The sequence below is a fragment of the Mesoplodon mirus genome, assembly GCF_964341445.2.
Source record: "Mesoplodon mirus genome assembly, chromosome: 12".
Taxonomy (NCBI): Eukaryota; Metazoa; Chordata; class Mammalia; order Artiodactyla; family Ziphiidae; genus Mesoplodon; species Mesoplodon mirus.
Window position 1 is genome coordinate 32,393,267 of NC_138988.1, and position 22,511 is coordinate 32,415,777.

The 22,511-nt window shown below is 43.1% G+C and overlaps 1 protein-coding gene and 1 pseudogene across 4 annotated transcripts in view; both read left to right on the forward strand.

The window, feature by feature from the left end:
* The window catches only part of ARHGEF3 (Rho guanine nucleotide exchange factor 3), a 322,788-nt gene that overhangs the window by 141,105 nt on the left and 159,172 nt on the right, over positions 1-22,511 (forward strand). The window lies entirely within an intron of this gene.
* On the forward strand, positions 11,591-13,472 carry LOC309813537 (oxysterol-binding protein-related protein 9-like; annotated as a pseudogene). Its single transcript has one exon. The product of its transcript is annotated as an oxysterol-binding protein-related protein 9-like (transcript).

The window sequence follows — 22,511 nt, forward strand, 5'->3', positions numbered from 1 at the left end:
AGTGGGTAAGACTCCGTGCTCCCAATGCAGGGGGCCTGGGTTCGATCCCTGGTTGGGGAACTAGATCCCACATGCATGCTGCAACTAAGGAGTCCGTATGCCGCAACTAAAGATCCCACATGCCACGATGAAGAGCCCACGTGCCACAATGAAGACCTGGCACAGCCTAAATAAATAAATAAAAATTAAAAAATAATAGTGCCTACCTTATAGGGTTGTCATGAGGAATAAATGAAGTGATTCAAGACAGTGCCTAGCACAGATTCCGCACTCAGCGAACGTGACCCATGTCCCAGGTCTTATTGACCATAGCTGTTGGTGGCTCCCAGAGAAATGAATCATTAGTGTGTAAGGGCTCAGCAACAATAGGGCTGTGAAACATCTTATATCCTGAATTAAATATGCCCTGATTTGATTTTGTGGAGGGAAGAAAGCAGCATATTACACAGAAAAGTCAATACTTCATTTTAAAGCCCTGATTCCAGCCATATTTTTACAGCTTTCCCAGAACGCCAAGTGGGAGCCATGGAAGGGGAAGTTGATTCAAACCAGATCCTAAAAAAGGCTTGTCTTGATGGAGCACTCAGTGGTGTGACTCGGAAAGTGCAAGGTCAGGGTGGTGACCCCGAGTGTCCACCGGGAGAGAAACAATGGGTGACTTTAGGACCTAAATATAGACTATGTGGATGTCACTTAGGGAAGCCACAGTGGGTGGGTCTCTTGGGAGGAGTTCAGAAAGCAGCCCCTGTGTGCCAACCCTTGCACTGTCAGCCCTCTTTTTCTCAATAACTTTGTCCGTAGTCTAGCTTTTCTGCATCCCTTGAGCCCCTGCCTCTGTTTGGCAGCCTTGTTTATGTCCCCATCTCTTCCCTCCCAAATCTTCCTCGTGGCATTTACCGCTTCTCTCCCTTGTCTCTAGCAGACCCCACTCACCCCCTGCCATAAGCCCCAGGTGTTCTCACCACAGTGTTCCTCATGGAGCAGGGATGAGAGCACTGGTCTGAGAGTCAGGAGTTTGGGGTTCTGGGTTTTGCATTAACCTTGGGCAATGCTGAACTTCCCTGGGTACCAGGGTCTCCAATAGAGACAGACATAGCTGGATCCTGGAGGTTGATACTCTGAGTTCACACCCTCACTGCCACTTGACCTTGGGCAAGTTATTTACTTTTCCTTCTGGGCCTTATTTACCTCACCTGCAAAATGGAGATGATATACTATGAAAAGTTTATAAAATAATATCTGTGAAACTCTTAAAACAGTGCATTTTATGATAATGTTCAAAAATACTAGCTATGATTGTGATTGTGATTTGTAGGAAAATGAGACTTGAATAGTATCAGTGTTTCCTAAACTTCGGTCATATTTCCCATATCCACATACCACTTTTACTGTTATTTTTCACTTACGGTTTTTCTTTACATTGTCTAATTGTTTTGTTTTGACCTTAGGTTCATCCTAAGTAGTAAGCGCCCTAAAGTCACTAAACATCATAATATGTTTCCTAAAACACATTATAATAAATACACCTTGGTCTACTGCATATGGTCTGAAATGATATTGTGTCACCACAAGGTCTACTTCCCACACTGAGGACTGCAGAGCCAGTGGCTCTGAGCATCTGAGGCCCAAGTTGCTGCCTGCTGTGATTTTGACAGGGCTTCTCTCACCAGAATGAACGGTCGGCCCATCCTTTCATATATCAGACACTGCCTGAGAACCAGCTTTGTGCCTGACCCTGTGCCAGGTGCCAAGATGGCCAAAATATGGGTCTTTGTAGCCCCTGCTGTCTTCTCTAAATGAGGCATTACCAACCTAGAGAAAACGGGGTAGGGAGAGCCACAAAATGACCCAACTGCTGAAATCCCACCATAAGAGAAGCCAGGGCTACTCTCTGCCTGGGCGTGGGTAAAGGAGTATATCTCAGTCAGCTTTCGCTGAGTAACAACTACCCCAAACTCAGTAGCAAACAACAGCAAGCATTTATTCTTATGCTCACAGGTGTGCAGGTTGGCTGCGTAGTCTGCCCCATTCAGGTCCCTTAGCTACCCAAGTGTATATTCTTCTCCTGTGCAGGTCAGAAGATACCAGAGGAGCAAGCAGCAATACGTAATGTCTCTTAAGGCCTAAGCTCAGAATTGGTACATTGTCCTGTCCACCCATATTCCACTGGCCAGAGCAAGTCATAGTACCAAGCCATGGAGGTCAGGGAAGGGCGTAAAAGTTTGCTGAAGGATAAATTAATATACCACAGAGATCATCACCATTTACTCACTCAACCTACATTTATTGAGTGACTACTATGTGGAGTACTCTGCCATGTTGGGGGAGATAAATATGCTACTAATAAGTGATGAAGGTGATGAAGATGATGAAAACATCTAACCTAAGGGCTGGCATATATTAGGTCCTAAATAAATATTCTATGAATGAATATCTGCTAGTACCTTTGAGATGCTAACTAGTGATGAGTGTTTCACATGGGTTACCTCATTCTCTCCTCCTAACTCTCCCCCTCAAATCCCCCCACCCCGGCTTTGGGCAAGTACAGTCATCCCAGGTCAAACAAGTGGGATACTGTCTTGGCCTGTTAAATGCTTGTAATCTTCTGATGTGAGCAAGGGGAGCACTGGTAAAGGCACAGCAGCAGGGAGAAGGCGTGTATAAACAGATTATCCCTGATGTGAGGGGAAAGAGGTGGGCTTTGCACCAAAGAGGCTCCGGTTCAAATCCCTTGTGTGTTTATCCCCATGTACGCCTTGTGCACTGTCTTGGGTGCTAACTCTTCAGGCACCCACCATGGACTAAGAATTTAGTGTGGTAATTAGCCTCTCATAGTTTCTTTACATCACTAGCCCCCTGCCTTCTTGAGGTCACATGCATCTTGGAATGTTCTCTTAAGAAAACTGCACATAGTTGTGAAAATGTCTGTGCAGACCCCTGGCCCCGGGTAAAGAACTCTGCTCTAATGATTCATTCCATCCCCACCCTCTTCTCTTTCCTTCCATCTCTTGAACACTTCATCCAGTGGAAGAAGCATTTTTCCATATTTGTATGCCAGTGTCAGGCTCAGGGTCTAACTCATATTGGTTGACCAATGAGTGTCTTTTAAAGCAGCGGGAGAATGAGAATGAAGGTGTCGGTGATAGTTCATTTGCATGTGCATAGGGTCACAGAACTTTCTGACTGGATGAGATAGGAAAGCTCATACATTTTATAGATGATAAAACTGAGACCCAGAGGGGTTATTTCACTTGCTCAAAGGCACACAGCTAATGATGATGATGATGATCATGATCAAGATGATGATGGTAATGGTAATAAAATAATGTTTTCCTCCAAACAGATGACTTATGCTCAGATACAATTAGGTCTCATTCCCTCAGTACCTGGATAGAAAATGTTCTGGTCTATCAAGTTGATGGATCATGTTGCAAAACTGTTTTCTTTCTTTTTTTTTTCTTAACATGGAAGAACTGTATTTATTTTTGAGTGAGATGAAACATGATAAAACAGCATGTTTATATCATTGTATGTAACATACACAATTTTGTAGTCTGAAAGAATATGCACTGAAATGTTAAAACTGGTTTATTTAGTAGAATAAAAGGTAATTGAACATTAAAAAAAATTCTACCTAGATATAGTTTGAGTTTACTACAATAGACAGTATTCTTTAATCATGGTGGCAACTATCATGGACTGTTTATACCTAACTACCATTAGTGTTTCTTTCCTACTAACAAAACCCTGTCTCACAGGCAAAAAGACGTCAGTGCCAGGGGACAAACTGGTCCACCCATCCCTCTTTGCCAGTGCCCATCCAAGGGTGAATACTGTTTTGTTGACCTTCATAGCCAAAGCTAAAGACACAGATGATGGAAACGTATATGCCATGTCTCAACCATAGAACCATTGTCGCGTCAGCCCTTTAGGGCAGAACCCTTGCCGCCCACCTCTTTCTCTGGGTCTCGCCTTTCCACTCTGTCCCTCAGTCTGTGTGTACAGACTGCTGAGAATGCAGGCGGTTCGGGGCTGGGACAGGACATTTGTCAGGTCAAGGGGCCAGGTCAAGCCAAGGGGCCAGGTCAAGCCAAGGGGTGGAAAGTGGGTTAGGGTTGGTGCAGGGGAGGAATTTGTTCCTGCAGAGTCCTGGAAATCTTATTTGGAGCCATTCTTCTATTCTTAGTTTTGAAGGCACTTTGTTCTCTGGTACATTGTTTTAACAGCCACCAGGAAATCAGGCCCTGCTCGGGGTCAGCGATGCCACTGGTTCCTGCCTGTGGCCGCCCAGGTGGGAAGTGTACTGGTTTGTTTCAGGGCTGATTGTTCATCATCGAGATCATTGCCGCCCTTTCTCCTTTTGTTGCCCACCCTGTCTGCATGGGGCAGGGAAGGGCTAGGAGGAAAAAGAGATTCCAATGAGTTTGTTTTTCTTTATAGCAATAGTAACTACACTTATTTCTGTGTAAAAGGAAAAATGCTAAAATCCAGGTCTTAACGGAGCGCTGTGCCCTCTGGAGCAGCATTGTCCAATAGAAACAGAATGTGAGACACATGTGTAAATTTAAATTTCCTAATAGCCACATTAAAAGAGGTAAAAAGAAACAGATGAAATTAATTTAATGATTTATTTAACCCAGTATATCAAAATATTAGCATTTCAACATATAATCAACATAAAAATTATTATGGAGACATTTTACATTCTTTTTTTCATCCTAAGTCTTTGAAATCCAGTGTGTATTATCTACTCAGAGCACATCTCACTTCAGATTAGCCACATTTCATGTGCTCAGTACCCACGTGTGTGCTCATGGTAGCCATTGGACAGTGCAGGTCTAGAGCAGCACCGTCCAGTAGAACTTTTTACAGTGATACTAATGTTTTGTATCTGCACTGTCTCACACAGAGGCCACTAGCCACAGATGGCTAATGAGCACTTCACATGAGGCTAGTGCAGCTGAGGAGCTGAGTTTTAAATGTTATTTAATTTTAATTAATTAAAATTAAAATTTAAACAGCCACGTGTATCTAGTGGCTACCATACTGGATAGCATAGCTCTAGAGATTTGATCTTGTTAGAGAAATATCAATTTAAACTTAACCAAGGTATCATTTTTCATCTACCACATTGACGGAGATTAAAAAGTTGGATAACACTGCTTGGCAAGGGTAATAGGACCTCTCATGCATGGCAGTGGGAGTATAAATTAGAACAGTCTTTACAGAGGACAATTTGACAATGTTTATCAAACTTACAAATATACATTCCCTTGGACCCAGCAGTTTCACTCCTGGATATTAATGACACAGAGTCTCTCACGTGTGTAGATTGATTTCTATAGAAGGATATTTGCTGCAGCAAAAGATTGGAAACCACATATGTATCCAGTTAATGGGGGGGCTGAATAAATAAGCTATAGTACATTTTAAAAATGTAATTTTCAACTGTTGAAAAAATGAGGCCAATTTTAATTTGATGTCCAAGCTATAATGTTAAGCAAGTGTAGAGCAGTGCATATAGTATGATGCCATTTGGATAAAAGAAATGACTAGCCTATTTACGTCTAGAGCAGCTCTGGAAAAATGTAGAAGGAACCAATCACAATGGTTGCCTCCTGGGAGAGGAAGGGATAGATGTGGGAAAGAAGTCTACTTATTATTGTACGGCATACCCTTTTGGAATTTAATCCAATGCACTTCAATTACTTATTAAAAAAATAAGTATTTAAAACACAAAAAAGTAAACTCCAAGGGAAGGGTGAATCAGAGAAGGCTTCCTAGAGGAGGTGACCTTTGGACAGGGTTACAAGAGATACACAGGAGTCTTAGCAGGAGGAAAGCTGAGGCTCAGAGGCACGAACAAGCAGAACAGGACAAGCATGCGTGTGTACCCGGAGGTGGGTAGAGTACCAGTATATAAAGTAGAGCAGTAATGGAGTTTGGACAGACACGAGATTGGCTAAATGGGAAGGGTTTTTGTGCAGAATTCGGACTTAACTTTATGAGCCATAGGCAGCCATTCACGCTTTGAGGGAAGCGGGAAATGACATGATTGTGTTTGTGTGAAAGATAACTTTTGGCAGAATGTAGGGTGATTTAAAACAGTGGTTCTAAAGTGTGATCCAAGGAGTTCCTGAGACCTAGAAAGTACTGACTACGTAACTACAGAACAGATTTTCTTCATATGCGTCAACCAAAATAACACACCACAACAGATTCATTACAGAAGCAGATATGTGAATCCAGCTGTCTTCTGTGCAGCCAGCCATTAAAGAGAGTTATAAAAGTATGAAGCAATGCTGCTTTTCTCCCTACATTTTCTGTTTTGGAAAATATAGTTAATTTTCATTAAAATGTGATAATTAGATTAAGAAGTAATAATACACTCATTACTTTTTAAAAGAAAGAAATTTTTTAATTCTTAATTTTATTTTCTAATACTGCAAATATTGATATAACCAACATAAACAAAAACTCTTGGGGCCCTCAATAGTTTTTAAAAGTATAAAGGGGTCCTGAGACCAAAAATTTTGAGAACCACTAGTCTAGAAGCAAGGAGGCCCTGTGTGCTTGTAATTCTGGTTGGATCAAAATAAACTATAGGGAAACAAATGCAGCTATCCAAACATGAGTCAGGTAGGAGGCATGAACTAGCAGTGTTGGAGCTGATGTGTGTTTTGCATATCCAAGCGCAATGTAGTGGTCTGGGCAGGTATGTGTGAGAGGAGGAGCCTGATTGATGGATGGGTTTTGACTGATGGAAATGTTGGTGCATGTCCTATACTCCATCTGCGTACTAAAAGATATTTCTGTTATGTCCAGTCTTTTGCTGTTATAAACATCCTGAGCATCCCTCAAGTACAGACCTCTAAGTGCCCACCACCTCCAAGAATTACGCTAGACTATGTCCTTAAAAGTGGGATGCTGGGCAGGAAAACATGCCTATCTTCAGCTTGACTGGAAGCTGTCAAGTTACTCTCCAGTCTGTAACTCTCCCTGTAGCCTTGGATGAGAAGCCTCATTTCTCCAACCCTTAGTATTGTCAGGCTTTTAATTTTGCCAATCTGATGGATGGATGTGAAATGGCATCTTGTTGTTTTAACCGCACACACAGACACACACACACACATCTTCTTGATCCACTCATCCATTGATGGGCACTTAGGTTGTTTCTATATCTTGGCTGTTGTAAATAATCGGGCATTAGCCTTGAGTCCTTAAAAGATATTCAGGGAAGGTGCCTTTGTCCACTCATTCAACACACATTGGTGGATCACCTTCTTTGTGTAGTGCTCTGGGCTATGCTGGAATCGGGACACAGACACTGTGTTTCAAAAACATAATTTACAACTAGGATTATTGTCATCTGTGACTTTGAGGCAAAAACAGAATATCATATTTATTTCTAGAAAGTGTTTTCCAATCTCTGCCATTCTCACTCCCCCCACCCCTTACCCAGCAATCTCCTTGGCTAACGTGTTGTCATACACGCATAAGATGTTAGAAGCAAACTTTGGAGGTCACCTGGTCCAGTGCCCTCATCTTACAGATAATGAAACTGAGATCCAGAGCAGGAATGTGAAATGCCTAAGGTCATACAGTTAGTTTGGTGACCTTAAAAAATAGGTAACCAGTGGGTAATTGTTCTCTATTTTGCTACTTATGCATCAGATAAGAGAGTAACAACACTTGTGATCTGGCAACTTCTGATGAAAATTTATAAAGCAGACCTATAAATTATGCACATTGTAAGTAAGCTAGAAAATATATACGAATGTAAGTTTTAAAAACTACTTAGGTTTATGGGCTTCCCTGGTGGCGCAGTGTTTGAGAGTCCACCTGCTGATGCGGGGGACACGGGTTTGTGCCCCGGTCCGGGAGGATCCCACATGCCGCGGAGCGGCTGGGCCCGTGAGCCATGGCCGCTGAGCCTGCGCGTCCGGAGCCTGTGCTCTGCAATGGGAGAGGCCGCAATAGTGAGAGGCCCGCGTACTGCAAAAACAAAACAAAACTACTTAGGTTTAAACTTTCTTTTCTTCACAGAAGCATTTCTTATTTGTGGTCAAGGTGTCTAGACATTTTCAACATAGAGGGTTTTTTAATTCCTTATTTGAGTGATTTTCATCATCAAAATATTTTTTATAATATACCCTAAAGTGAGCATCACTTGGTCCTAATGATATGTAGCATAAGTTTGAGAGCCAAACAGTGACAACAGTGAAACCTCCCACACAGCTGACCAGGAAATAGATCCAGCAGGCCTCACTTCCTGATCACTCCCCAAAGCTAAGCCTCCACCCCTCCCCTCCCAAAAAGGGGAAGGAAGAAGGTTCAGAAAAGATAATGTGCCCGTCCTTTAACAAAGCTTGGCTAACCCTTTGGGTCCCCCAAGTGCTCCTGTTTCCTGTGGCTAAAGTTAGACCTGTTAGATACGAATTTCATTTTTAATCCATGACTGGGCAGACGGAGGGCTACAGATCTTCTCCAGAAAGGACGGGCATGTGTTGGGGGTGGGGGGTGGGGTAGGAGTCTTTTTTCACTCATTCCAGGGAAGAGGGCAACAGAGTGTCACTTTTTCTGTACTTGTCAGGAGCAGCAAGATCGTGGGCCAGTTACTTTGTGTGACAGTTATGAGAGGGAGTTTCCACAAAGAAAGTGTTTCCTAAACCTCAGTCATTTATGAATCATCTTTTACCATAGCCCTTAACATTGTAAAACACTTAATAGTTTTCTACAGACCGACAGTTTTTCCCTTATAGTTATCTTTAATGGAAAGGTTATATTATTATAATATAAAACCAGTATGCTGGCCCAAATTTGAATATAAGTATTAAGATAAATAGATACCCACAAAACAGAGTAACTAAATTCTAGCTAGATGCTGTTGCCCGAGTCTCTTCGCACCCTGGAGAGAGAGAAAGATTGAGGTTAGTAGGCACTGGGTGGGTGTTAAAGGTGAGGTAGCCCCAGTCTGATGGACTGAGAATGGACAGTGAGTTGAAAACATGATAACTTTCCTATGTGATCTGCTGCTGGGTAAAGCCTGTCAGAGCAGACTCTCCCAGTGCCCCACTCATATTGCCTAGGCTTACTCCAGAAATCACCTCCAGAGTCCCCTAGACCCATTTATGACTTCCTGTGTCCTTCAACATGCAGGGGTTTCCAGCCAAGGGGGTTAACATCCCGAGGGGCCCCTCCCCATCAGTGAGAGGCAGGAGTTGGTGGATTAAATACTTCCACCTCCCCGCCCCTTAGTGGAAAATTATGAGGTGTGTCTTACACAGTCTCTCAGGGGGGCCCCAGTGGGTTTTACTCCGGCTGCCCACAGCTGTAACCTGGTGGCTTTACAGCTTTTTGTGGCCTCCCTCCTTTTGCCACCTCACTTTCCCACTCCCCACCAGTTCTTCCTGGGGATCACCTCCCATGTAAACAGCTTATACCTAAATCTTTACCCAGGATCTGCTTTTGGGGGAGCCCAAACCAAGGCAGCTGGTAAGCATACTGCCTAAAATGATCTTACAAACCACAAGGTACCAGACTGATCCTTTGGGAAACAGTACCCCGAGGTATATATCCAGATGGTGTAAAGCGACATCACTTTTCTTTCTTTAAAGTTCAAAACTATATTGAAATTCTTGGCGTTCAGCTCTCTCTGCCATTTTCCCTAACATATTGGCGATACTCTGTTCTGATGAGTAACATCGTTTTCCATTTTTGCTGTTCCTCTTTCAATATGGTATTACAATTTGCTAACAAACTTAGTGTTTCCAAATTTGCCTGTGAATTTAATTTACTGTGTGACATTTGTCAGTTGTTTGTCAGTCTGAGATATCCAGTGAGTGGAGCAGCACTGTCAGTCTGTGGCTACTGAAAGTGAACGTTTGTTGATGCATCAGTGATGAGCCCGGGCTAAAATGCAGCAGGCAAGTATTGCCAAACTCAGAGAGCCACTTTCTGGCAAACCTTTCACAATATCCTGAGGTGAACCAGGGCTTTAAAATTGGGGAGATTAAGAAAGTACTTCTGCAAGATGAAGTTTCTGTTTTGGCCTGAGTCTTATTGGCAGGTTGAAGGCAGGACTGAAGTTCTAGTGGGGAAAGTACTTCTTATCTTCAGGGTTGAGCCCGTGCCAGGGAAGTCCTGTCCTGTGAAACCTATCAATAGATTGTTCAGAGAGTGGTGAAGTCCAGGGTGAGATATAGCCCATAAGAAGTCAGAAGAATCTTTAATTGGCATGGGATCAAGAAATCCAAGAGGAAGGCAGGAAGAGGGCCACCTTCATGGACAGAGCTCTGCACTCAGCAGGGCTCCACTATGTAGGCACATAACGTCCAATAAATATTTGTTTAATATTTGAACAAATCAACACTTGGTAGTCAAACTTGCTTTGGGTTTTTAGGGATGGTGGCCTCAGAATGAGTATTCATCACAGAAGAGCCCCTATACATTCTTCCCTTCCCAAGACCGACTACGTAATTTGCAGGGGCCAGTGAAAAATGAAAATTCAGGTCCCTTGTTAAAAAAGTTAAGAGTTTCAAGATGGTGACGACAAAGCTTTATACTGTATGTGCCCACATAATAGAATGCACTAGAAGTACCACAGTAAGTGAACTTGATCTGGTTTCCGCATTCTTTGAACTTACCTTGAGGGGGGAGACAGACGTTAACCAAGTTATCACACAAGTAAAGGGTAAAATTTTTTTTTTTTTTTTTTTGGTACGCGGGCCTCTCACTGTTGTGGCCTCTCTCGTTGCGGAGCACAGGCTCTGGATGCAAGGCTCAGCAGCCATGGCTCACGGGCCCAGCCGCTCCGCAGCATGTGGGATCTTCCCGGACCAGGGCACGAACCCGTGTCCCCTGCATCGGCAGGCAGACTCTCAACCACTGCGCCACCAGGGAAGCCCCAAGGGTAACATTTTAATAGGGTTAGTACAACAAAGAGGAGGCACATGAGGCTGAGAGGCCATAACTGGGAGATTTAATGTGGTTTGGAGCTATCTTGGATGTCAGGCTGATATCTGAAGGATGAGGAGGAGTTGGCTGAGAGAAAAGGGGAAGGAAAGAGGGTTCCAGGCAGAGGAAACATGGGGAAAGAGGAACTGGGATTATGGGAGGTTGGAGCGCAGAGCAAAGGGAATGAGTTTAGAGACGAGAAGTAGACCAGGCATCAGCCCCGTGATCCAGCAGAGTGGGGAGAAGAGGGGGTGCCTGGAAGCAGCCCTTGGCTCCCTCCCCTGGAGGCACAGAGGGTGGGGGCCTTGGCTTGACGGCTACTTGCGGAGGTTTAGATTCAGGATTTGTTCCTAGTGTCTAAGACTGATAAGAAACTTACAGAGGCTGATGCTTACCTACAGATCTTGATAGAACAGTTAAAGCTTTTTTTTTTGCGGTATGTGGGCCTCTCACCGTTGTGGCCTCTCCCGTTGCGGAGCACAGGCTCCGGATGTGCAGGCTCAACGGCCATGGCTCATGGGCCCAGCCACTCTGTGGCATGTGGGATCTTCCCGGACCGGGGCACGAACCCGTGTCCCCTGCATCGGCAGGCGGACTCTCAACCACTGCGCCACCAGGGAAGCCCAAGTTAAAGCTTTTTGATGACAAAGTTCAAAACTGCAAAGATGATGAACAGAGAAAGAAAATTGAGACTCTCAAAGAGACAGCAAATAGCATGGTAGAATCAACTAAACACTGCATTGTGTTGCTGCAGATCGCTAAAAGTACTATTAATCCTATGGATGCAATATATCAACCTAGTCCCTTGGAACCTGTAATCAACACAGTGCCCTCCCAGACTGTCTTACCTCCAGAACCCACTCAGTTGTGTAAATCAGAGCAGCGTCCATCATCTCTACCAGTTGGACCTGTATTAGCTCCTACCTTGGAACATCATCAGACTCCAACACCAAATAGTACAGGCAGTGAGCACTCACCACCTAGTAGCAGTCTAACTTCTCCAAGCCATGCCAACTTGTCTCCAAACACAGTCCCAGAGTTCTCTTATTCTAGCAGTGAAGATGAATTCTATAATGCGGATGAATTCCATCAGAGTGGCTCATCGCCAAAGCACTTAATAGATTCCTCTGGTTCTGCCTCAGTCTGGACACACAGCAGCTCAGGAAATAGTCTGAAGCGCCCAGATACCACGGAATCACTTAATTCTTCCATGTCCAATGGAACAAGTGATGCTGACCTCTTCTATTCACATGATGATAGAGATGATGAATGGGAGGCAGGGTCGGTGGAAGAGCACAAGAGTGTTATCATGCATCTGTTGTCACAGGTTAGGCTTGGAATGGATCTTACTAAGGTAGTTCTTCCAACATTTACTCTTGAAAGAAGATCTCTTTTAGAAATGTATGCAGACTTTTTTGCACATCCGAACCTGTTTGTGAGTATTAGTGACCAGAAGGATGCCAGAGACTGAATGGTTCAGGTTGTAAAATGGCACCTCTCAACCTTTCACGTAGGAAGGAAAGGATTGGTTGCCAAAAAGCCATACAACCCCATTTTGGGTGAGATATTTCAGTGTCACTGGACATTACCAATGATACTGAAGAGAATTTGGAGCTAGTTTCAGAAGGACCAATTCCCTGGGTTTCCAAGAATAGCGTAACATTCGTGGCTGAGCAGGTTTCCCATCATCCACCAGTTTCAGCCTTTTATGCTGAGTGTTTTAACAAGAAGATACAATTCAATGCTCATATCTGGACCAAATCACAATTCCTTGGAATGTCAGTTGGGGTGCACAACATAGGACAGGGCTGTGTCTTGTGTCTAGACCCTGATGTAACATTACATTCTCACATTCCCCAATGGTTATGGAAGGTCTATCCTTAACAGTGCCCTGGGTGGAACTAGGTGGAGAATGCAATATTAATTGTTCCCAAACTGGCTAAAGTGCCAATATCATCTTCCACACTAAACCTTTCTATGGGGGCAAGAAGCACAGAATTACTGCTGAGATTTTTTCTCCAAATGACAGGAAGTCTTTCTGCTCAGTTGAAGGGGAATGGAATGGTGTACTGTATGCAAAATACTCAACAGGGGAAAATGTAGTTTTTATAGATACCAACAAGTTGCCTATAATCAAGAAGAAAGTGAGGAAGTTGGAAGATCAGAATGAGTATGAATCCCACTGCCTTTGGAAGGATGTCACTTTCAACTTAAAGATCAGAGACATTGATGCAGCAACTGAAGCCAAGCATAGACTTGAAGAAAGACAAAGAGCAGAAGCCCGAGAAAGGAAGGAAAAGGAAATTCAATGGGAGACAAGGTTATTTCATGAAGATGGAGAATGCAGGGTTTATGATGAACCATTACTGAAATGTCTTGGTGCTGCCAAGCATTAGGTTGGGAAATGCAAAGTTTGCTCCTGGTGACCAGGGCAGGAGGCATAATGAAGTAACAGTATTCCTTTGGGAGAACCTATTCACTCCCTTCTTATTGCAGTGGTTCCTGTCTCAGGGATACTGGACTTTCTGGTGCAGATGAACAATTGAAGTGAGAAAAGCTTCCCTTTTTCCTTTTCTGTGGCAGTTACAATGTTGACTTGGGTCTTGAGAAAAACTTCAGGTTTTGAAAACAAGATGTCTGCTCCTTTTCCAAATCCCATGTTATAAATCCTAGTCTCAAACTCTGCACTCTAGTATTGCTGTTGAAATATACAACATCTGTTTCCTAGTTCATATAATCTTGGGTTCTCTCTCTATATATATTCACATATATACATGTATATAATATAGGTGATGCCAGAGTTTTCATAAGTACACCATCTACTGTAAATATTGGTTCCCCTGAGTTGTTTTAAATTAAGCGCAACGTATTAAAGTCGCGTGTTAGGAAATTTCGTGGTCTCACCTACAATAACTTTTTTTTTTTTTCTTTTTTTTTTTTTTTTTTTTCTTTTTGCGGTATGCGGGCCTCTCACTGCTGTGGCCTCCCCCGTTGCGGAGCACAGGCTCCGGACGCGCAGGCCCAGCGGCCATGGCTCACGGGCCCAGCCGCTCCGCGGCATATGGGATCCTCCCAGACCGGGGCACGAACCCGTATCCCCTGCATCGGCAGGCGGACTCTCAACCACTGCGCCACCAGGGAGGCCCTACAATAACTTTTATTTTGGGATTGAACTATATTAAATTGTATCTAACTCTGGACTACAGTTTAATTATACTCAGTACTTCTTAAGCCTTCATAAAGTAATTTTTCCAACCTTTAAAAAAAAAAAGTAGACTGGACCTGACTTTGCATAGGGTCTTACGGACACTAACAAGTCTTGAGAAATTCAGGACCGTGTTCATGACTAACAATAACACAAAGATGAGTAAAATTATTCACCCTTAATTTCTCTTCAAATAAACTGAGAAAGAAAATTGCCTCAGTACAGTTCTCATGAACATGAAAGAAAATTGCCTCAGTACAGTTCTCTTATTAATAGGAGATGATGTTCTTCCACATAAACAATCATGTTCATGGACGCTGGCCAATCAGAACAGGCACTAGGTATGGAACCAGCACACATCCATGGGCATTGGCCAATCAGAACAGGCATTAGAGACTGTGTGTGGAAAGAGAGAACTTGAACCTTTAATGATGAGGGGCCTTTAGGAGCTCTAACTCCCCATCTATCCCCATCTTTGCTTGGTTGGCTCCATCCCATCACTTAGGTGTCATCTCAAATGTTCCTCCTCTGAGAAGCTTCCCTGACCTCTCTCTCTGGTAGTTTCACCCCTCCCCACCTTTCATAGGCTTTCATATTACCCTGGTCTACTTTTTTCATAACACTTAGTACACCCTAAAACTAGCTTTTTTATTTGCTTATTGTTTTATCATCTCTGTCCCCTCTGAGGTCAGGGACCATATCTCTTTTGTTAACCAATGTATCTACAGCAGCTTGCACAGTGCTTGGCACCTAATAGGTACTCCATAAAATATTTGTTGAATGAATGAAACTATAGAGTGAAATTCATTCATCTGAGTCTCTTGTTGTTCCTGGATTATTTATTTATTTATGCATGCTGCTCTGGGACTCAGTTGTGGCATGTGGCATCTTTAGCTGTGGCATGAGAACTCTTAGTTGCAGCATGCATGCGGGATCTAGTCCTCCGACCAGGGATCGAACCCAGGCCCCCTGCATTGGGAGCGTGGAGTCTTAGCCACTGGACCACCAGGGAAGTCCCTGGATTTCTATTGCCAAGAAATGAGAAATATTGTGGGTCCCAGAATCAAAAATGGAATTTTATGGATGGCACATCTTGGTGTTTTAGTCTTTCTGAAAAGAAATTCTGCAGCTTTATATTCGCTATTTTGGGTTCATTTGTTCATGTGTGTCAGTCAACAAACATTTGTTGAGCTTTTTCTGTGTGCTGGATTAGGCCTTAGAAATGCCCAGGAAAGTTCTGGACATGAAAGAATTCTACTCTTAGTAAAACACTGATTTCCTGGGAAATGGATTAAATGCTGGATGAATATGCTTTGATTCTCCAAAATCCAGATCTCAGTTTCAGACCTCAGGATAAAAGTGATTGGGATGGGCTTTGAAGCAAAAATTCAGGATTAGAAAATTTAGCACAAAGTCCTTTCCCCCTCCCTGCAGCCCACTTGTGGCTTATCACAACTTTTGCTTTTTTACTCAAAGCTTGACAGGACATGATGGTGCTGCTGAAGGAAGGATTCCCTGAATACCTGCATGTCCCTGGTGTTTGGCGGCCCTTTACCTCTCTCCTATAATTTGGGGTTGTGATGAGGCCCTCCTCCACTTTCAGAGACAGCTGCAGAAGGAAAATGTCCCTCTAATCACAGTTGACGTCTTTCCAGACACCACATCAGAAATGGTAACTGGCTTTCACGTTATTGTTCTGACAGCTTCTCTGCAGACTATTGCCAGGAGCATTTTCTCAAGTTAGTCAAGACTAGTCTGAAAACTGGTGGCCTCCTTTGTGCAAATGAACTCTAGTTGGACAAGGAGAGAGGTCCAGTCCTTCCAGAGGCCACATTCTGAGGAACTACATTAAGATACATTGTTGGCATATTCAAGTGCATTGTTTTGAGGGGAGGGGTATTACCTATTACACAGTTATTTTCCTTTTAGCTGTTTCTTTCTACGGAGAGAAATATCTTTAAAAATAAAGAGCTCCAGGCTTCCCTGGTGGCGCAGTAGTTGAGAGTCTGCCTGCCGATGCAGGGGACACGGGTTCGTGCCCCGGTCTGGGAAGATCCCACATGCCGCGGAGCGGCTGGGCCCGTGAGCCATGGCCGCTGAGCCTGTGTGTCTGGAGCCTGTGCTCTGCAACGGGGAAGGCCGCAACAGTGAGAGGCCCGCGTACCACAAAAAAAACCCAAAAACCAAAAAACAAAATAAATAAAGAGCCTCTTGTGAGAATTTCCAGTTTTGTTTGGAAGAGAGCTATTTTGATCAAACAAGCCTTAAATTATATTCTTCTCAGGCCTAAGGAATTGTGTCCCAGCTAATACCCAACCAAGTTCTGCTGAAGTGCCTGGGCAGACTCCCTTGTAGGATCACGGAGCCTGCAGGCACCTAGGGTTAGCAGATCCTGCAGAGCTGAGCCCTGAGGGCCTAAGGCCCCCTGGAGTTGGGCAATGGGTGGATATCAGATGCCCTGAAGAGGAATGAGTGTTTATGGGCTTGTGTTTTTCTTGAGGAGCGTGAGAGTGTGCAGCTTATTTGTGAACCTATTTTACTTTTGGCAACTTAGTATTATTTCAAACTTATAGAAAAGTTGCAAGTCTAAAATAAGATACTTCTGAATACTCTTTACCCACCTTCACTGATTGTTTACATTTGCTTTCTCTGTGTCTCTCTCTGTGTATCAGTCTCTCAGTAGATAGATAGATAGATATGGATAGTTAAAGATAGATAGAGATATAGAATATATATATTTAACGTATAAATGTAAATTATTTTTCTTCCTATTTGAGAATGAATTGCAGACATTACACCCCTTTAGCCCCAAATACTTCAGTGTAAGAACAGGAGCATCCTCACACAGTATAATTATCAGAAGCAGAAAATTTAACATTGACAAAATATATTAACTCCTCCACCATTCTTTTTTTAAAATTTAATTTTATTTATTTTATTTTTGTGTTGGGTCTTCGTTGCTGCATGTGGGCTTTCTCTAGTTACGGCAAGCAGGGGCTACTCTTTGTTGCAGTGAGCGGGCTTCTCATTGCGGTGGCTTCTCTTGTTGTGGAGCACAGGCTCTAGGCACGCAGGCTTCAGTAGTTGCGGTGCTTGGGCTCAGTAGCTGTGGCTTGCGGGCTCTAGAGCGCAGGCTCAGTAGTTGCGGCACACAGGCTTAGTTGCTCTGCGGCACATGGGATCTTCCCGGACCAGGGCACGAACCCGTGTCCCCTGTATTGGCAGGCGGATTCTTAACCACTGCACCATGAGGGAAGCCCCCACCGTTCATTTTTAAAGTTTGTCAACTGTCATAATAATGTATTTTATAGCTGTTGTTATTCCTGGTCTAGAGTCCAATTCAGGATCATGCATTGCATTTATTGTCACATATTCTTTTGCCTTTTTCAATCTGGAACAGTTCCCCAGGCCTTTTTGGTGTTTCTTGATTTTGACAGTTTTGAAGAGTAGAAACCGGTTAGGTTGTACAGTTTCCCTCAATGTGGGTTTATTAGATGTTTCTCCATGACTATCTTCTGATTATGCATTTAAAAAAATATCTGGAGTGATGGAAGAATACTTTTTTGTTTGTTTGTTTGTTTTTGTTTTTTTTGCGGTACACAGGCCTCTCACTGTTGTGGCCTCTCCCATCGCGGAGCACAGGCTCCGGACCCCAGCAGCCATGGCTCACGGGCCCAGCCGCTCCGCGGCACGCGGGACCCTCCCGGACTGGGTCACGAACCCGCATCCCCTGCATCGGCAGGCGGACTCCCAACCACTGCGCCACCAGGGAAGCCCAAGAATACTTTTTTTAAGCTGTGCATTTTTCACAGGAATATGACAGAAGTGATATGGTGTCTTTCTCTGTGTATCACATCAGAGGATACACGGTATCAGTTTGTACCAGTATTGGTGACATTAGCTTTGGTTACTTAGTTCAGGGGGCATTTTCTAAATTTCTCTATTGTAAAGTTACAATTTTTCCCTTTTTAAATTACAAGTAAATTGAAACTGTGGAAGAGTCCTATCCCTCATGAAATGTTAACCCACTAGTTTAGCATCCATCAATGATTTTTTAACTCCATCATCCATTCTACGTTTATTAGTGTTCTATACAGAAGAGGTGTCCCTTCACCATTTATTTATTCATTTATTTAAATCATATATATTATATTTATATTATGGGGTCATGGAGCTCTGTTTTGGCTAGTGAGTGCCCTATAAGCTGGTGCCTCATCCATCTTTCTTAGAGTACTTCATTACTTTTGATACATCAGCATGTTCCAGGCTCATCTTGTATTTTCCCTACCCCAGCCCTAAAATCAGCCTTTTCTCCAAAGAGCTCTGGGTCCTTTTAGTGGAGACTGGTACTTTGAAACCAAGATCTGGGCACTTGGTGTGTTCATTGCTACTAGGGTGTCATTGCACAAATATGTGTGTATGTGTAACCATGAATTCATTCTAATGCCTCCAATTCCAATCTACCTATATGCATCTATTTTAAAAAACTTGAGGTGTGCCTTCTTTCTTTAGTACAGAGATATAAAGAAGGAAATAACAGCCACTAAATAAAAAGGCAGTTGTCCCAGTACCTAGATAGCCTATAATGGGGTGTGTATGTGTGTGTGTGTGTGTGTGTACACATGCTTAGGGTATATAAGTATATGATAGCACCAAATAAAAAGTGATAGTCTCCTTCCTCCTACCCCAGGCTCTGTCTCCAATGAACACTACATGTGCTTCCTTACAGAAATAAATTTGATTCATACAATCGGGATGTATGTATTTATATGTAAATAGATAGATATAGATATATATGTATTTTCCTCTTCTAATTTTAAGAATTTGACATAGTAGGAAACGTGCTGTGCATACAATTTTATTATTATTATTATTATTACTATTACTCAATATATCCTGGAGGACCTTCCATACATTGTGTAGCTCTACACTATTCTTTCTAATTGCATAGTATTTCATATTATATGGATGGACCATAGTTTTGTTTAACCAGTTTCTTTTGGTGGACATTTTGTTTCCAGTATTTTGCTACTTATAAACAGTGCTACAGTAAACATCCTTGTGTGTGGATCTTGGTGAAAGTATATCCCACCATTATTCCTACCAACTATTTTACTGATAGATATTGTCAGAGTATCTTCTAGAAAGTTTTCTTTTGTTAAATAACCTAATCCTTCTGCCTGCAGTATCTAGGGACAGGTTAAATGATGATGACATTCTGCCTTGACACCTCTAAGGCTCTTGATTACAAGTCTCCAGCAGTACCGATGTTCCCACCCAGTCAAGGAGATCAAAAAAAATCAAACCAACCTTCCATCTTAAAACTCTAATTAAATCCCTATTTAAGTTGTTGTTTCTCACCTTAATTTAAAATCTGCAGGTCTAATCTCTCCATGCAAGGATGAACCTCACCTGGTGAATAGAGATACAAAAAAAGTAATATTGTAAAAATGGTCCTGCTCTTGTTAGCCCTGAGGGCTTGTGCTTAAAGCATTTGGTCTCTGATTAGTAACCAAATGACAAAAGCCTCCTATTAGTCTTGTTGAGACTCCTTTCTGCTGGAGGAATGTGTGGATAGACTGTGAAGCGAAGCCTGGAGAAGTAGAAGCTGTGACTCTCTCTGGCTTCCTGGACTCTTCCCAACCTCTGATCAGAAAGGAAGCTGACTCAGCCCTTTCTGTGTCTTTCACAAGGGACAGTCAATGTGAAGGTCGTTCAACTTTAAATTTCTTCCCAGCCTTATCTTTAAACACTCATGTAAATTGACATTACATTCTTCTTCAAATATACAAATAATGGCTTGCATGGCTTCCCCCAAAGTCAAGTTGACAGACCATTTTTATTTTGTGGCTTTACCTGCCTCCTAGTACACTGCTAGTTTTAGAAGCACAGAGCCAGGTTCAGCTTGTCTTAGGTTCAGTGCCCTAGAAGCAGACCCGGATACAAGTGCGAGTAGTTTATTTGGGAGGTGATCCCCAGAAGCACTGGTGAGGGAGTGGGCAAGAGAAACAGGGAAGGGAAGGAAGCCACTACAGCGTGTGATCATGAACAGGTTAGCTCTGTGGGCAACTGGGGCTCAATCCTGCTGAGGACTTCTAGGAGACTGTGTGGCAGTGATTCTCAAACTTTGCTGCACAATAGACTCACCTGGGGAGCTTCCGGAACTCCTGTTGTTCAGAATCCCTGGCTAGCAGGAGTCAGGACCCCGGAGCATTTTAAACTCCTCTGGTGATTCCAATGCATAGTCAAAGCTGAGAGACTGTACCTCCGAGTTGTCCCCTCAAGCTTTAGGAAGCTGGGGTGTTTCCCTACCAACTCCAGTTCATCACGGGTTGAGGGCTGCTCCTGATGACACTAACACCCAAGCATTTCTGGCCTGTAGAAAGCCGAAGCATGCCAGGGAATGGTGACTGCTCAGGCGATGTGGGCCAGCCGTATCAGCTACACAATTAGCTGGATATGCTATCAAATCGTGGCTTTGTTCACCCACTTACAGAGCAGTTTTAATCAAGTCATTTAAACTCTTTAAGCCTCAGTTTCCTCGTGTGTAATAACTTCTTTGTCCAAGTTGTAAGGATTAAGTATAATATACGGAAAGCACTCAGCATACAGTGGATTCTTAATAGATCGTTGTTTTAAACCCAGCAAGGGGGAGGAGGGAGGGAAGGAAGGGACTACTTCAAGCAGCCAGAATATGCCATAAAGAAACTAAGCTTTAGCAACTCAGGTTGTGAGTTCTAGTCTGGTTAGACAACCCCAAATAGTTCTACCAGGGAATCTTTTTTTTATTTAAAGGAATGTCCTGATCAGTTGTCAGGATTTACAGAGTGGCTTAGCAGGTGCAGTCCATTTCTCCAGCATGTTCCATCTCTGCTTTGTGTGGCAAGTTGCCCCCAGGAGTAGATGATCCAGAGACCAGTGGCCGAAGGGAAGCCTTTCTCTTCCTGTGGATGAATGCCTGCCTGCTAGTATTTGGGGTGCTGCTCAGGAATGCATGGGGTGCTGTGGCTGCTAAGGCATTACCAGCACTGGGGTCTCTCTAGATAAGAAAAGGCAGGAACCCAGCCAAACGTGAGTGAAGAACTAAGAACTCTCCTTGTAAAATCAGGTTCCCGATATTATCATGGGCAATAAACACATTTGAATCTGAATTGTACATTTGGACCATCTAAGCTGTTTGGTTACATGGAATAATTCCTTAGAAATTAAGCAATTATTTGGACATTCCCTAAACTATATGGGTAATATTTTTGTTGATAAGGGCCTCAGACAGTCCTGTATGGGAATAATTTTAATAAATAAGAATTCATTATGCTGGTAAAAATAAGTGTTAGCAAATAAAGGAGGGCCAGGGAAGCACCAGTGATAAGTGTGTTATGAACCAAGGATTGTGATTAATCCAGTTCAGTGCACCTGAGATTGGAAGAAAACAATGTAAAATAATTAATAGTAATTATTAGAAGGCTTAGGAAAAAAAGTGCTCTGTTTAATTAGATTTTGTGCTTCTTGTCAAATTCCATTGTTGAAAACCTTTGTGAAGGTGAGCCCCCTTTCCCACTTTAGATGAGTGCCCATAATGGAATTTTTCTGGATCAGTCCTTCTGGAAAATATACTTGCCAGGGCTCTGCCCTGGACAGACAAGTTTTCTGTCTTCTCTACTGCTCCTCTGGCCTTGAGTGTTTTAGAGGGAAAAGTGGTTTGTAAATGTTCGGGGGATGAGAGTGAATCTGGCTGCTGTTGATTTCAGGGCTGGTGGTGGCACTGGCAGGCTGGCTGGGTCTCCCCAGCCTCTCACCTGCCTGGTTGAGCATCTTTTCCTTCCCATGGGAGAGAGAGACCTTTCCTTGGCCAAGGTGACCTCACCTCTGCTTCCCAATAAACTAAAGGCCAGGTGTTCTGTGGCCAAAAGCAATCATTGGGGCTTTTCCTGATTTGCCAAAATCAAGTTAATGGGTACGCGTTTATACATTAGAGGAATTTTCTCCATGGTTCTTTCGCTCTGGTGCCCGCTCTCACTTGCCGTTACTGCTGTTATGGCTGCTACTACTAGTGATAGCTAATACTGAGATGTTACTGTGTGCCCGGCATTGTGATCTCTTTAACTCTCACGATAACCTTAGTTATTTTATAGACAAGGAAACTGAGGTTCAGAGAGGCGAAGTGATGTGCTTAAGTTTCTATAACAAATAAGTGGCATGATGAGGACGTGAACCCACAAATATAGCCTTAGAACCCACCTAGCATCTTTAAACCACAGTTAGTGGCATGTGAGCACAAAATTGCATATTATGTTAGTTAAGATTTATTTACCAGCAGCTCAGAGAACACCATGGTTTCCAGGTTTTCTAC